The sequence below is a fragment of the Pristiophorus japonicus genome, chromosome 7, assembly GCF_044704955.1.
Source record: "Pristiophorus japonicus isolate sPriJap1 chromosome 7, sPriJap1.hap1, whole genome shotgun sequence".
Lineage (NCBI taxonomy): Eukaryota > Metazoa > Chordata > Chondrichthyes > Pristiophoridae > Pristiophorus > Pristiophorus japonicus.
Genome location: NC_091983.1, coordinates 81,677,751 through 81,695,095, shown reverse-complemented (window position 1 = coordinate 81,695,095; position 17,345 = coordinate 81,677,751).

Genomic DNA, 17,345 nt, shown 5'->3' with positions numbered 1-17,345 from the left:
AATAGCTGTGGCACCATCAGAACAGTAAGTCTAGAATGGGCATATCTCTGCTGCACTTTACATTGCAACTACAAACACTTTCTCCCCCCCACCCCACAGTTATTCCAGAGTACATTGCTTTTATGGCTAATCTTGTACTGTGACTGTTTAGATTAAAGGGAACTACGTGATCTATGAGAATGAAGTTTCATACCAAAGAGAGCTGATTCCTGTTGACGACTTCCCAGTGATAACCAGAGACCCAGATTATCGGTAGGTACAGCTGTGTGAAATGGATAGCTGTAGACTTGTAGAGTGGTGGTAAAAGTTTGTTTTGTTTTTCCCAATAGGTTAACTGTCTCTTGTCGGTACCAAATAAACAATACCGTAGCCCTTGGGTTTGTGAAGGGATATCCAAAAGACACTGGTCATAATTCTACAGCCTATGGATGGCAAATAGTGAGGGGTAAGATTCCCATCAGTCTGAATTGTTACTTTCAAAGCATACTCTATGGGCCCAAGTTTCAAGCCGTGCCTAGAACGGCGCAGTCCTGACCTGGACGCCAGTTTTTCACGCCACAAAGTGTGCCAAAAAAAAAAAAAAACTCTAGATTCTCCACCTCCCTGCTGGCCCTCTGTGCAGCGCAGCAGGAGCTGTAGGGGCCAGAGCAGGGTCCCTGCGCCAAACAGTGCCGGGACCTCTGCACATGCACGCTACAGTGGGTGCAGTAGCTCCAGGCGCCCTAAACTGTGGGAGGGGCTGAAGCACGCAGCCCCTAGCCGAATGGCCTCACTGGGGCTGCGTGTATAAGGCTCCTCCCACGGCCAGCTCCTGCTTCCCGACCCGACTCTCTTCCTGTCTCCGGACCGGACTCGACACCCGCTCCCCACCGACACCCGCTTCCTCCCCTGGGCCTCCGCCTCCGGACCTGACACCTGCGCGCCCCCCCCCACCCCTGGACTGGATCCGACCTGACCTCCCTCCCTTTTCTTTTTTTCTCCTTCCTTTCCTTCCACCCCCGGACCCGAACCGAACCCCCGACCCGACCAATGCCACCTATCTGTAAATCTAGTGCTGGGGACGTTCAGCTTCCCCTCCCTGATCTTTTTTCTTCCCCCCCCCCCCCCACCCCGCCAATCGACAGAGGGGGGCAACCCCGCATGCTGTTGGAGGGCTCCCGGTGCTGCAGTCAGTAAGTAGAAATTTTTTTTTTGATTTTATTGATGGCTCTTTATTTGTAAAACTGAAGTGTTTAATGTTTGTAAACTTCCCTTTAAACCCCTCCCCCCCCCCCCCCCAACCATTCCCTACGCCTGATTTGTAACCTACGCCTGATTTTCTAAAGTGTAGACAAGGTTTTTTCGAGCGTACAAAAATCTTCACTTCATTCTAAGTTAGTTTGGAGTAAGTTTTCACTCAACTTTGAAAACAGGCGTAAGTGGCTGGACACTCACCCTTTTGAAGAAAAAATTCTGTTCCAAAGTGAAACTGTTCTAACTGACTAGAACTGGAGCAAACTAAATGATGAGAATTCCGATTTCTAAGATACTCCGTTCTACACCAGTTGCTCCTTAAAAATCCGGAGCAAATCATATGGAAACTTGGGGCCTATTACTAACTTTCCATAGCACTTTTTTTTTTAAATGCATACATCTTGCCTATAGGAATTGAGACACTGAACTTTGCTGTAGAGCTCATTGGGTTAAATGGACTTCCTTCCAGTGCTTTAGTATATTTTATTTACTCCTCAATCTTGATCTACTGTAAAATGACCTGCAAGCCACTAATTACCCACCAACTGTTCAGAGGCTGGCTTGCTATTTTATTTTGGATGAGACATTAAACCAAGGCTTCCTCTGTCTCTCAATGTAAAAAATCCCATGGTACTATTTTGAAGAGCAGGGAATTGCCCCAGTGTAATGGCCAATATTTATCCCTCAATCTAACAAACTGATTATCTGGTCATTATCATGTTGCTGTTTGGGAGCTTGATTGTGTGCAAATTGGCTGTTGTTTCCCACATTACAACACTCAAAGTACTTTTTTTTTTGGGGGGGGGGGGCGGGCTATAAAGTACTGACATCTGGTAGTCATGAAAGACACTAAATGCAAGTCTTTTTATTGAAATGTATTCTTTGAACACCATTTCATGTTCAGGCTAATGCAAACCAGGCAGGCAGTGGGTTAAGTCCTCCTCTAACTGATCTTGGTATTAATGTTTAGCAGAAGCAATGACTTTTTTCATTATTTTAGGTCACAAGAAGCCAAGGCATTCTTCAGGCCTACATTCAAGGATTTACAAAAGTAAGCTGGACTAAGACTATTTTCTTTTTCATTCCCTGTGGGGAAGGGGGGAAAAAAACTAAACTTCTGCCTCCATAGGTGCTGATTACTTGGATTTCTACAAAGATGGTGAATATCCAGTGGTAGTGAATTGGACAGAATCCCTCTATTTTGAAGTTGAGCTACTAAACCACAAAGATCCCCAAACTAACTTATTGCTGGATCAGTGCTGGACAACTACAACACCTGATCCTAACAGCCCACCAGAATGGCATATTATTCAGGCTGGGTAGGTAATGAAAAGTGTACATGTCTAGTTATTGTTTCTCCTGTCTGTCTAAACTAAATGTCTGTCTGCTTAAACAGTTGTGAGAATAAAGAAGAAATGTTCATAGCTGCCTTCCATCCAGTATCCAACAGTATCCAGTATTTCCACCAGCTGAAAAGATTTGAAGTAACACTGAAACTGTTTCCTGCAGAACAAACTGTCTTGCCAAAGAAAGTAAGTCTTGGGATTGCAAAAAAAATTCACAAAGGATTGATATCCTTTCTCCCTAGCTTGCAAAGGACATCCATCTGCTTAATTTAGCATTTCATGTTGGATATCCTGTGCACAGGAGGCAGACATAGTAGGAAACTATAGACCAGTTAGCCTAACGTCTGGTTGGAGTCCATTATTAAAGAAGCAGTAGCAGGACATTTGGGTAAGCAAATTTTGGTCAGGCAGTCAGCATGGATTTATGAAGGGGAAGTCATGTTTGATAAATTTGCTGGAGTTCTTTGAGGATGTAACAGGTTGGATAAAGGGAACCAGTGGATGTGGTGTATTTGGACTTCCCAGAAGGCATTTGACAAGGTGCCACCTAAAAGGTTACTGCACAAGATAAAAGTTCATGGGGTTGGGGGTAATATATTGGCATGGATAGAGGATTGGCTAATGAACCATTTATCCCAACTGTTCATTCTCTGGTTGGTAACTCGTGGGGTGCCACAGGGATCAGTGCTGGGACCCCAACAATTTACAATCTCTAACACACCATCCCTCCTTCCAAGTTTGCTGATACAAAGATAGGAAGAAAAGCAATGAGGAGGACACAACCAATCTGCAAAAGGACAAACAGGCTAAGTGGGCATACATTTGGTAGATGGAGTATAATGGAAAGTGTGAGGTCTGCACTTTAGAGGAAAAAATCAAAGAAGTTATTCAAATGGCAAAAGATTGCAAAGTGCTGCAGTACAGTAGGACCTGGGGGGACTTGTGCATGAAACACAAGGAGAGTATGCAGATACAAGAAGTGATCAGGAAGGCCAATGGAATCTTAGCCTCTATTGCAAAGGGAATGGAGTATAAAAGCAGGGAAATCTTGCTACAGCTATACAGGGTATTGGTGAGGCCACACCTGGAATACTGCATGCAATTTTGGCTTCCATATGTACAAAAGGATATACTTTGGAGGCAGTTCAGAGAAGATTCACTAGGTTGATTCCAGAGATGAGGGGGTTGACTTTGATAGGTTTGCCTCTACTCATTGGTAAGATCACCCCTCATTCATAATTCCAATGTATAAGATATTGAGGCTTGATAAAGTGGATGCAGAAAGGATGTTTCCACTGATGGGGGAGACTAGAACTAGAGGGCATGATCTTAGAATAAGGGGCCGCCCATTTAAAACTGAAATTTCTTGAGTGTTGTAAATCTGTGGAATTTGCTGCCTCTGAGCTGTGAGAGCTGGGACATTAACTGTCTATTTTGGTCTTAAATTTATTCAAATGATAAGGGGATGGGGAGTGGGCAGGGAAGTGGAGCTGAGTCCATGATCAGATCAGCCATGATATTGAATGGTGGAGCAAGCTTGAGGGGCTTTATGGCCTATTCCTGTTTAGTTCTTATGTTCACAAAGAATGGGTTATTTATGCATCTATATTTACAGGTATACTTTCACTGCAGTGTTAAGGTTTGTGGTAATAAACAATTGGCTACCAACTCTTCTTGCAATGGGCAATGCATATCTGGACAACAAGGTAAGAAATGGTGCATGCACAACTAATTTGAGCTTGAATGCTCTGCTATGGTCTGATGCTTAAATTCTTGTAGGTCAGAGCACCCACCTGGAAACGTTCCCAAATTATGTATCACTTGGAGAAGTGTGGCTTTTTGCTGGAACATTGTTGGAACAAGTAAAGAATGAACAAAGTGAGTTAACACCTATTCAAAATGAGTGGATGTCTTTAAAAAGCAATGTAATTCCCTCCAAATTGGTGAGATCACTGCCCATTTGAAAGTATAGTTTTGACACTAACTATTGACCTAAACCAATCTGACTTACTGGTTGTGCTCTTAACATTTCCTTTATCCTTTCAAGTGCTTGCTTGTGGTAATCTGAGGTGCTTGATGACCCTGCTCACAGGTTACCTTGCTCCAATTCTTGGAAATGAATGATTCCTAACCTGCTCATCAGAACTCTTGTTAAACTAAATTGACTAGTCAGAAATGGCCATCTTCTAATAGGCCCTACAAGCTTGATGTCTCTTGAAGATAGTGACCTTGAAGTTGGGCAGTCTATGTACTTTGATCAAATCCCCATTTTGATGAGTGTTGGCAGCCTATTCCCTAGCTGATCTTGCAGTTGATTCCTCCAGTTCAGATGTGAGATTGCACTGGTGCTGCAGGTTTTCCTCAAGAGCCAATGAATGTAGTCCAGTGTTGGGGGCTTTCTCCTTCCAGTCCAGAGTTTGAGGTCCCTTGTATACCTAATTCTTTCCCAGCTGAGACCCTAGACAACTGCCAATGTTAATATATTATCAAGGGGAAAACATTCAGTCTGCTTTTTGTTTTTCAGGTGGTGTCATGCACTCTTATTGGCTGTGGGTGCTAGGAAGCTGTTCAGCAATCTTCTTACTACTTGTACTAATTCTTGTAACAATGCACATGTGCCATTGAACAAATAAAACCAATTGAATTTGAACTGGCTTGGTATAAACTTAATTTTTTTTCCTCTGGTTAAAACATTTTCCTGGACTGAGGTGCTCCAATTCTTCTAATTGGTGGTGGTCTGAGTTACTATAGTAAACCTGTGGTGCCACAATGTAAATCCAATTAATGGTTTTATGAAAAATGGAGTTAACATGACCCACATAATAGATATGGAAATTTAAATGAGGGGATTTACAAGTTTCCATTTATTTAAAATTCCTGTAGGTGCAGTGACACCAATATTGAATTCAGCTCTGCCTGTCGGGTAACTGATACTAACAATGGCTGCTACTGACTATCTGCAGACTCCAGCCACTGTTGTAGAGTACTCTTGTCAACTCTCTTCTCATCCATAATTTATGATCTGTACAAGTATTGAGCTCTGCTCCTAGAAACCAAAGGTAATGGACAGCTATGGCAGGTGCTGGAGGAGCCTAGTATGCAAAGGATGGCTAGGATAATCAAAGGAGAATTATTCTGTCTGCCACTCCATTGCATTATTTCCTTGTCATATGGTTGAGGTAAAGGCTGCATTTGGCCACTTGCTGCACATATTTCATTTTATAAGCTTGATCTGCCTCCCATGATTTGAATTGACTACCCTTGAGATATGCTAACAGCCATTTTACAATGACACTCCATTCTATGTAGCGCAGATTCCACTGGTGGCTCATAATAACAAACCTCCATATTTTAGTGTAATATTTATTAAATGGTTTCCAGCCTTCTCCCCCATTCCACTTCAACTTTTTGTTTCCTTGACCTAAATACTACACTTAAATCCATGCAACACTACAGGATCAACAAGTGACCTCTGTATTCACACTTCTTGGCTCTCCCAGAACATCTACTTCAAATGAAGGACTCTTCTCCTGTCACCAAAGATTCAAATTTTCTGCCAAAATCCCTGGTATTGGCTACTCTCGAAGCAATCTTGACCACATTTGGGTGATTTAAGAAAATTGGATGATTACAATACAAAGTGGTGCAGGCTCAAAGGGCTTACTCCACCTATTTTCTATGTTCCTTCACCCTTCTGTCACTTCCCTCTATTTTCTTTGCCCTCTAGTATTCCAACCAAGCCTGACAAAAACTGACCTTAGTTGTCTGTTCCTTTTTTTGATTAGAATATATCTTTCCTTCGTTGCCATGTTTTATAACCTACATTGCATTTTCACTTTCACATCTTGAAAGCTCATGAATCAGATTGTTTTGATGGGAGCTAACCTGACTGGTGCTACTGCACTGGTTATTCCTTCACTTGAGGCCTATAGCTCTACTAATGGGTCTAGGGTGTATTTTCATATTTCCAAAATGTCTTGCTCACATTTTCCCCTCCCTTCATGGACATTCAAGTAGGGGGAAGAGAACTGAACTGTAGACCAGTTAGCCTAGCATTGGTTGCAGGGAAAATACTAGAATCTTGGATGTGGTAATGGGGCACTTAATTTTATGATTGGGAAGAGTCAACATAAAGTGAAATGCTGTTTGACAAATCTTGGATTTGAGGTTATAACTAGCAGGGCCAATTAACTGGGAACCAGTTGATGTAATTTAGATTTTCAGAAGGTGCCACATGGTTATTGCACAAAATTGGGGGTAATAGTATGGATTGGTAATTTTTCAAGTTGGCAGGCTGTAACTAGTGGTACTGCAAGGATTAGTGTTTGTAAACCACAAGTCCCAGTCTCAATCTAATGACTTTGATAAGGGGACAAAGTAATGTTTCCAAGTTTGCTGACCACATAGCTAAGGGGGAAAGTTGAGGATGTAAAAGGATATAGATGAATTAAGTGTGAAGTTATCATTTTAATGGCAAGACTGGGAAATATTGATGTCCAGAGGAAACCAGTACAATTGGGAAAGCAATGTTGGCCTTTTATTTAATGTAGAGTATAAGCATAAAGTCCACTGCAATTGTATTGGGCCTTGGTGAGACCACAAGTGCTGTCTACAGTCTTTGTCTCCTTACCTAAGGAAGGATATATTTGCCTTGACAATGAAGGTTCACCAGACTGATTCCTAGGATGACAGGGATTGTCCTATGTTGAGATTGAGGAGACTAGGCCTACATTTGAGAATTAAGAATAAGGTCATCTCATTGAAACAATTCTTACAGGCCTTGACTGGGTAGCTGCTGGGAGGATGCTTCCTTTTTGGCTGGGAGTCTAGAACTAGGGATTTTAATCTCTAGAATAAGACATTTTTCACTCTGGCTTGTCATTCTTTGGAATTCTCTCCTGACTATATTCAAGATGACAGTGCAGGAAGGGGGCATTGAGATGATCTTACTGCAGGATCTACTCTTGCTCCTATTGTGTAATTAAAACTACAGTTTTAAAAATAAAATTCAAACCGGTTTCTCCCCACTTCAAAACAGGTCTGTGTCTCAGGGATGGTGTTAAATCCAAGGAAATGCATATAAATTGGCCAGAAAAAGCAGCAAACCTGAGGACTAGGAGAAATTTAAAATTCAGCAGAGGCAGACAAGGGCTTTAATTAGGAGGGGAAAAATAGAGATGAGAGTAAGCTTGCAGGGAACATAAAAACTGACTGCAAAAGTTTCTAATAGAGAAAAAGATTAGTGACAAATGTAGGTCCCTTGCAGTCAATCAGGTGAATTTATAATGGGAACAAAGAAATGGCAGACCAATTGAACAAATTCTTTAGTTCTGTCTTGACAAAAATAACCACCTGGAAATACTAGGAGACTAAGGGTCTAGTGAGGAGGGAAATCCTTATTAGTCAGGAAATTGTGTTGGGGAAATTGATGGCTGATAAATCCCTAGGCCCTGCTAGTCTGCATCCCAGAGTACTTAAGTGGCCCTAGAAGTAGTGGATGCATTGGTCATTTTCCAACATTCCATGGACTGTGGTTCAGTTCCTATGGATTGGAGGGTTGTTAATAACCTAACTTTAAAACCAAGAATTATAGACTGGTTAGCCTGACATCAGTAGTGGGGACAATGTTGGAATCAATAAAGATGTAATAGTGCATTTGGAAAGCAGTGACTGAATCAGTCCAAGTAGGCATGGATTTATGAAAGGGAAATCATGCTTGACAAATCTAGAATTTTTGAGGATGTAACTAGTAGAGTGGACAAGAGAACCAGTGGATGTGGTGTATTTGGACTTAAAGTCTTTTGACAAGGTCCCACATGAGTGTGCAAAATCAAAGCGCATGATATTGGGGATAATGTATTGATGTGGATAGAGAACTGGTTGGCAGATAGGGAGCAAAGGGTAGGAATAAACGGGTCCTTTTCAGAATGGCAGGCAGTGACTAGTGGGGTACTGCAAGGTTCAGTGCTGGGACCCCAGCTATTTACAATATACATTAATTTAGATGAAGGAATTGAGTAATATATCCAAGTTTGCAGATGACACACAGCTAGGTGGCAGTGTGAGCTGTGAGGAGGATGCTAAGAGACTGCAGGATGACTGGGTTAGGTGAGTGGACAAATGCATAGCAGATGCAGTATAATGTAGATAGTGAGGTTATCCACTTTGGCAAAAACAGGAAGGCAGAATATTATCTGGTGACATTAGGAAAAGGGTAGATGCAATGAGACCTGGGTGTCATGGTACATCAGTTGTTGAAAGTTGGCATGCAGGTACAGCAGCCAGTGAAGACAAATGGTATGTTGGCCTTCATAGCAAGAGGATTTGAGTGTAGGAGTAGGGAGGTCTTACTGCAGTTGTACAGGGTCTTGGTGAGGCCACACCTTGAATATTGTGTTCAGTTTTGGTCTCCTAATTTGAGGAAGGACATTCTTGCTATTGAGTGCAGCAAAGGTTCACCAGAATGATTCTCGGGATGGCAGGACTGACATATGAAAGACTGGATTGATTTGTATTCACTGGAATTTAGAAGAATGAGGGGATCTCATACAAACATATAAAATTTTGATGGAATTAGACAGATTAGATGCAGGAAGAATGTTCCTGATGTTGAAGTCCAGAACCAGGGGTCACAGACTAAAGGTAAGGGGTAAGCCATTTAGGACCGAGATGAGAAACTTCTTCACTCAATAGTAAACATGGAATTTTCTACCACAAAGATGTTGAGGCCAATTTGTTACATATATTCAAAAGGAGTTCGATGTGGCCCTTATGGCTAAAGGGGTACGGAGAGAAAGCAGGAATGGGGTACTAAAGTTGCATGATCAGCCATGATATTGAATGATGGTGCTGGCTCGAAGGGTCAAATGACCACCTTCTGCACCTATTTTCTATGTTTCTATGACCCCCTAGTAGGGTCTATTGGGAAAAGGGGAGGATGAAAGTTTCTGATGGGAACTGATATTAGCAGGGGAGCTCCCACACCGGTGGCCAGTGCTGCAATGAGACGCAGAGAGGGGGCAGCACGCACGTGACGTGGGGAGGGAGACAGACACACACACACATGGAGAGAGAGACACAGACATGGAGTCTCTCTCTCTCTCTCTCTCTCTCTCTCTCTCTCTCTCTCTCACACATTCTAATGTCTCTGCACCTTGTTACAAACTCGCATGAGGCATGGATATATTTGACGCGGTCACTCTGACCTTCACTTTATTCCCAGGACTAGAGTGCTGATCCTGGGTGGGACCTCCCCTTTTATACCTGGAAGCCCAGGTGAGGAGCTCGCTCCCTGTGGTCAGGGTGTGCATTACAAGGATACAGGTACAGTATGCATGAGTTACAGTTACATAGTCATTGCAAGATGGTGAAATACATATCATCTTCCCTCTTTCCCCCCCCCCCCCCCCCCCCCTTGGGTCTTTTAGTTTGAGGTTAAGTCTATCGGGTGGTCGGCGCTCTCGTGGAGCGCGCAGTTGTGACTCTGGTGGTTGAGCCTCAGCACGCATCTGTCACTTGAGGTGATTCCGGCCTGTGGTTGGCCACAGGGACTGTGCATGCTGAGGGCTGTCTTTGTTGCTCGTGCGCTGGCAGTGGTGTGGGTGCTATCTCATGCTCTTCCGGTTCCTCCATGTCTGCACTGAACCTTGTCTTTACTTGGTCCAAGTGTTTGTGGCATATCTGACCACCATGATCCTGTTTCCTTCTTTGCCAATTACGGTGCCCTCAAGCTATTTGGGTCCCAAAGCATAGCTAAGAACAAATACCAGGTCATTTATTTCTATACACCTCCCCCTTGAGCCTCGATCATGGAGCTCAGTTTGGGACTGGCGCTTGCCCTCAACAACGTCTGCCAGGCTGGGTGAATGGGGGACAGCCGCGTCTTGAGCGTGCGTTTCATGAGGAGTTCCGCTGGCGGGACTCCCGTGAGCGAGTGCGGCCGGGACCTGTAGGCTAGCAGGAGGCGCGATAGGCGTTAGTGAAGGGAGGGTCCTTGGATGCGTAGCATGCCCTGCTTTATGACTTGGACCGCCCGTTCCGCCTGGCCATTGGAGGCCAGTTTGAACGGCGCTGTCCGAACGTGCTTGATCCCATTGCCCGACATAAACTCCTGGAATTCATGGCTGTAAAACACGGGTCATTATCGCTGACCAGGATGTCCAGCAAGCCGTAGGTCGCGAAAACCGTATGCAGACTCTCCACAGTGATGGATATCGTGCACGAGTTCAATATGATGCACTCGATCCACTTCGAGTATGCATCGACAACGATCAGGAACATTTTTCCCATGAACAGGCCCCCATAGTCCACGTGAATACATGACCATGGCCTGGTGGGCCAGGGCCACGGGCTGAGTGGGGCCTCCCTGGAGGCATTGCCCAGCTGGGCACGCGTCCTGCACCTGCGAGCCCAGTATTCCAGGTCTGAGTCAATCCCCAGCCACCACATGTGTGACTGGGTAATGGCCTTCATTAACACGATGCCAGAGTGCTCGCTGTGGAGTTCCCTGATGAACGCTTCCCTTCCTTTCTGGGGCATAACTACCCGGCTGCCCCATAACAGGCAGTCGGCTTGGACGGGGAGTTCATCCATCCGTCTCTGAAACGGCCTGATTTCCTCGGGGCACGCCCTGTGTGCGGGCGCCCAATTCCCAGTCAGAACACATTTCTTTATCATGGAGAGGAGGGGGTCCCTGTTGGTCCAGAGTTTGATCTGGCGGGCTGTGATGGGGGAACCCGTAGTGTCAAAAGCCTCAACGGCCATGACCATCTCGGCGCTCTGCTCCGACGCCTCCTCGATGGTGGCCAGTGGGAGCCTGCTGAGCGCGTCAGCGCAATTTTCGGTGCCTGGCCGGTGCCGTATGGTGTAGTCATACGCAGCCAGCGTGAGGGTCCATTGCTGTATGCGAGCTGACGCATTAGCGTTGACAGCCTTGCTGTCGGACAACAGGGATGTTAACGGCTTGTGGTCCGTCTCTAGCTCGAACCGTCTACCGAAAAGGTACTGGTGTATCTTTTTCACACCGTACACACACGCGAGTGCCTCCTTCTCGACCATGCCGTATCCACGCTCTGCCTGCGAGAGCGACCTGGAGGCGTAAGCCACCGGTTGGAGTCGGCCGTCATCGTTACCCTGCTGCAACACACACCCAACCCCGTAGGATGACACATCGCATGTTAAAACCAGTTTTTTTACAAGCGTCCTACAAAGTCAACAGTTTGTTGGAACACAGCAGGTCCCTCGCCTTATTGAAAGTCCGTTCTTGACAACCCCCCCAAGACCATTCACAACCTTTACAGAGAAGCACATATGTAACAGCTCCAACAATGTGCTTAAGTTCGGCAGGAAGTTCCCAAAATAGTTCAAGAGTCCCAGGAATGATCGCAACTCCAACGTGTTGCCGGGCCTGGGCGCCCGGCGAATCGCCTCAGTTTTTGATTCAGTGGGCCAGATCCCATCTGCGGCAACCCTCCTGCCCAAGAATTCGACCTCTGGGGCCAAAAACACACACTTGACCTTTTTCAGCCGCAGGCCTACCCGTTCCAATCGGCATAGCACCACCTCCAGGTTGTGGAGGTGTTCCTCAGTGTCTCGACCCGTTATAAGGATGTCGTCTTGGAACACGATTGTTCCAGGGATGGACTTGCGCAAGCTTTCCATGTTTCACTGAAAGATAGCCGCTGCCGAACGAATGCCAAACGGGCACCTATTGTAAACAAATAATCCTTTGTGTGTCATGATGATGGTCAGAAACTTGGATTCTTCAACCAGTTCCTGAGTCATGTAGGCCGAAGTGAGGTCCAACTTCGTGAACAGCTTACCACCTGCCAGCGTGGCAAAAAGGTTCTCCGTTCTCTGGAGCGGGTATTGGTCTTGCAGCGACACTCGGTTGATGGCGGCTTTGTAGTCACCACAAATCCTAACCGAGCCATCTGCTTTGAGGACGGGAACAATGGGACTTGCCCAGTCGCTGAATTCAATGGGCGAAATTATGCCTCCTCTTTGAGCAGCCTGTCCAGTTCACTTTCAATTTTCTCACGTATCACATATGGCACCGCTCTGGCTTTGCGGTGCACTGGTCTGGTGTCCGGAGTGATGTGCATCACCACGTTGGTGGCCCTTGAACGTTCCGACACCGGGTTGAAAGAGTGACTCGAATTTTTGCAATACCTGCGAGCATGAACTTCGCTCCACAGATGAAATGGCGTGCACATACCCCCATTCCCAATTCATCTCAGCTAGCCAACTCCTCCCCAAGAGCGCGGGGCCATTTCCCGGAACAATCCAGAGTGGCAGCCGGTTTTGTGATCCATTATACGTTACCACCAAGTTTGCACTGCCCAGCACTGGGATGATCTCTTTGGTGTACGTACGTAGCTGCATCTCAATGTGTTCCAATTTGGGCCTGCTAGCTCTGTATGGCCATAGTCTCTCAAATTGTTGGGCGCTCATGAGTGACTGGCTAGCTCCAGTATCCAGCTCCATATGCACCGGGATGCCATTCAGTAAGACTTTCATCATCATGGGTGGCGTTTTGGTCTATGAGCTGTGGACATCGGCCACATGAACTCTCTGAACTTCAGCCTCCATGGTAGTTCCCCAGGTCTCATCCTGCATTTCAGACCCCTCGTCTGGTTCGTCTGTCTCGCAGACTAGCCTCGCTACTGCCTTTTTGCACATCCTGGCCAGTTGTCCCTTGACATTACAAATCCTACAGGTGTAAAGTTGGAACCTGCAGATTTTTGCAGTGTGTCTACCCCCACACCTCCAACATGAGCTGAGATTGCTGTTAACAAAAGGGCTATTCCCAGGCATTCCTCTCTGATGGCCCGTTTGGCTGTTACTAATCACTCTGATGGTGGGTGTTAATGGTCCCATCACAGAATGCATTGTTCCTCGTGATGGCGTGAATTGCCGATCCCCTTTCCATTGTCCCTGTTGCAGGCCCACCCTGGCTGCCTGGATGGTGTCAAATTGCCCTTGCCTGCCTGCCTGGATGGTGTCGAATTGCCCTTGCCTGCCTGTGGGGTTCTGTGTCCTTTTTACAACATTAACTCCCTGGTTCATCGCAACATTGAAACCAGGGCTGTGCGCGTAAATTAGCTTGGTCTCCTCTTCCCCTGCCATGAAGGTCTGAGCTATCAACGCTGCCCTTTCTAAAGTCAAATCCTTAGTCTTTATGAGCTTCCTGAAAATGCCGGCATGATTAATGCACTCGATGAAAAAGTCCCTTAACATCTCCCCCCCTACAGGCATCGGAGAACTTACGGAGACTGGCCAGACGCCGCAGTTCCGCCACGAAGTCCGAGATGTTTTGACCCTCCCGACGCCGGTGAGAGTAGAACCGGTGCCGGGCCATGTGTACGCTACTCGCCGGCTTGAGATGCTCACTGATCAGCTGGCTGAGCTCTTCGAAGGACTTGTCCGCTGGCTTTTGGGATGCAAGCAGGTCCGTCATCAGCGCATACATCTGTGGACCACAGCTGGTCAGTAGGTGTGCCCTCCACTTGTCAGCCGCTGCTTCTTACAGCCAGTCCTTTGTGACAAAGCTCTGCTGGAGTCTTTCCACAAAGTCGTCCCAGTCCTCACCCACACAGTAGCGTTCCTCTGTGCCACCGGTGGCCATCCTCGTGGTTCGGTGATTCCCGTTTCTCGTCGCCAAATATAGTGTCTCTCCACCTTGTTACAAACTCACACGAGGCATGGATATAGCAGACACGGTCACTCTGTGACCTTCACTTTATTTCCAGGACAGAAGAGTCTTGATCCTGACCCTGTACCCTTTTATACCTGGAAGCCCAGGTGAGCAACTCACTCCCTGTGGTCAGGATGTGCATTACAAGCGTACAGGTACAGTATGCATGAGTTACAGTTACATACTTATAGTCATTGCAAGATGGTGAAATACATGACAGAGATACACACACAGAGATACACACACACGGAGAGGGAGAGTGAGAGAGAGACACACACGGGGAGAGAGACACACACACACACACTGGGAGAGAGACACACACACGGGGAGAGACACACACACACACACACACACAGAGGGAGAGAGAGCGAAACACACACACACACACACACACACGGGGAGGGAGAGAGAGAGACACAGACGAGGGGGGAGGGCACGCGCGCGATGCATAGAGGGGGAGAGAGCACGCGGGGAGGGGGAGAGCGCAAGCCGCGCGGGGAGGGTGAGAGTGAGCGCGCGTATGAGACGCGGGGAGCGGGAGAGAGCGAGCGAGGGGGAGAGAGCGAGCGAGACGCGGGGAGGGGGAGAGAGCGAGCGAGACGCGGGGAGGGGGAGAGAGCGAGCGAGACGCGGGGAGGGGGAGAGAGCGAGCGAGATGCAGGGATGGGGAGAGAGAGAGAGAGAGAGAGAGCGCGAGCGAGAGCGAAAACGCGCGATACGCAGGGAGGGGCGAAAGCACGCGGGGGGGAAAGAGAGCGCGCGCGAGACGCGGGGAGTTGCGAGAGAGCACGCGTGAGATGCGGGGAAAGGGAGACCAAGCACGCGAGACAGGGGGAGGGGGAGGGGGAGGGCTCGCGCGTGCACAGGGGAGGGGAGGGCTCGTGCTCTCGAGACGCGGGGAGGGCTCGTGCGTGCGAGACGCAGGGAGGGGGAGGGGTAGGGGTAGGGGTAGGGCTCATGCACGCGCATGCGCGAGACACTGGGCGGGGGAGGGCTCGTGCCCTCGAAACGCGGGGAGGGGGAGAGCTCACTCGTGCGCAAGAGGCAGGGAGCTGGAGACTCGTGCGCGAAACACGGGGAGGGGGAGAGAAAGCGCGCATGCAACACGCGGGGATGGGGAGAGAGCAGCGCGCGAGACGCGTGGAGGGGGAGAGAGAGCGCGCATGAGATGCGGGGAGGGGGCGAGCTCGCGCACGCGCACACGAGACGCAGGGAGGGCGAGAGAGCGTGTGCAAGCGAGAGACGCGGGGAGGGGGAGAGCTCCCGCGTGCGCGAGAGACGTGAGGAGGGGGAGAAAGAGCACGTGTGTGAGACACAGGGAGGGGGAGAGAGAGCACGCACGATAAAAGCGGGGAGGGGGAGAGCGCGCATGAGAAGCGGGGATGGGGCAAAAGCGTGCGAGAAGCGGGGTGGGGGAGAGCGCGCATGAGACGCGGGAAGGGGGAGAGAGCGTGCACGAGAAGTGGGGAGGAGGAGAGAGTGCGCGCGGGACGCGGGGAGGGGGAGCGTGCACAAGGCGCGAGACGTGTGGGGGGGGGGGAGTGCGAGACACATGCAGGGGGAGTGCGGGATGGGGGAGCGCTCGTGGGGAGGGGGGAGCGCATGCACGTGAGACGCAGAGGGGGAGCACGCGCGAAACTCAGAGGGGGAGCACGCACGCACGAGACGCAGAGAGGGGGAGCGGGCGCGGCCCGCGAGACGCAGAGAGCGGGAGCGCGCGCCCCCGAGACGCAGAGAGAGGGAGCACGCAACCACATGATGCAGAAAGAGGGAGCGCGCGCGTGAGACGCAGAAGGGGTAACGCACATGCGCGAGACGCAGAGAGGGTGAGCGCGTGTGCGCGAGACACACTGCACAGAGGGGGAGCGCGGAGGCACAGAGTGGAGGGCCCCAAAAGTTCGTCAACATCCTTCGCCTGCTCCACGAAGACATGCAGGCCGTGATCGTTACCAACGGATCCATCACAGATCCAATCCTCGTCCGGACTGGTGTCAAACAGGGCTGTGTCATCGCTCCAACCCTCTTCTCGATCTTCCTTGCTGCCATGCTCCACCTCACAGTCGACAAGCTCCCCGCTGGAGTGGAACTAAACTACAGAACCAGTGGGAACCTGTTCAACCTTCGCTGTCTCCAGGCCAGGTCCAAGACCACCCCAACCTCTGTCGTCGAGCTACAGTGCGTGGACAATGCCTGCGTCCGCACACATACAGAGGCTGCACTCCAGAACATAGTCGGCGTATTTACTGAGGCATACAAAAGCATAGGCCTTACGCTAAACATCCATAAGATAAAGGTCCTCCACCAGCACTGCCCCCCAGACATCAAGATCCACGACGCAGCCCTGGACACCGTGGACCACTTCCCTTATCTCGGGAGCCTCCTATCAACAAGAGCAGACATTGACGATGAGATCCAACACCACCTCGGCTGCCTGAGGAAAAGAGTGTTGGAAGACCAGACCCTCAAAACTGCCACCACACTCATGGTCTACAGGGTTGTAGTAATACCCGCCCTTTTGTCTGGCTCGCAGACATGGACCATGTACAGTAGACACCTCAAGTCACTGGAGAAATATCACCAACGATGTCTCCGCAGGATCCTACAAATCCCCTGGGAGGACAGATGCACCAAGATTAGCGCCCTCGACCAGGCCAACATTGAAGCACTGACCACACTTGATCAGCTCCGTTGGGTAGGCCACATTGTTCGCATGCCTGACACAAGACTCCCAAAGCAAGTGTTCTACTCGGAACTCCTTCACGGCAAACAAGCCAAAGATAGGCAGAGGAAACATTACAAGGACGTTAACCGCAAAGCCTCCCTGATAAAGTGCAACATCCCCACTGACACCTGGGAGTCCCTGCCAAAGACCGCCCTAAGTGGTGTAATGCATTCGGGAGGGCACTGAGCACGTTGAGTCTCATCGCCGAGAGCATGCAAAAAACAAGTGCAGGCAGCGGAAAGAGCGTGCAGCAAACCAGTCCCACCCACCCCTTCCCTCAACGTTTATCTGTCCCACCTGTGACAGAGTCTGTGGTTCTCGTATTGGAATGTTCAGCCACCTAAGAACT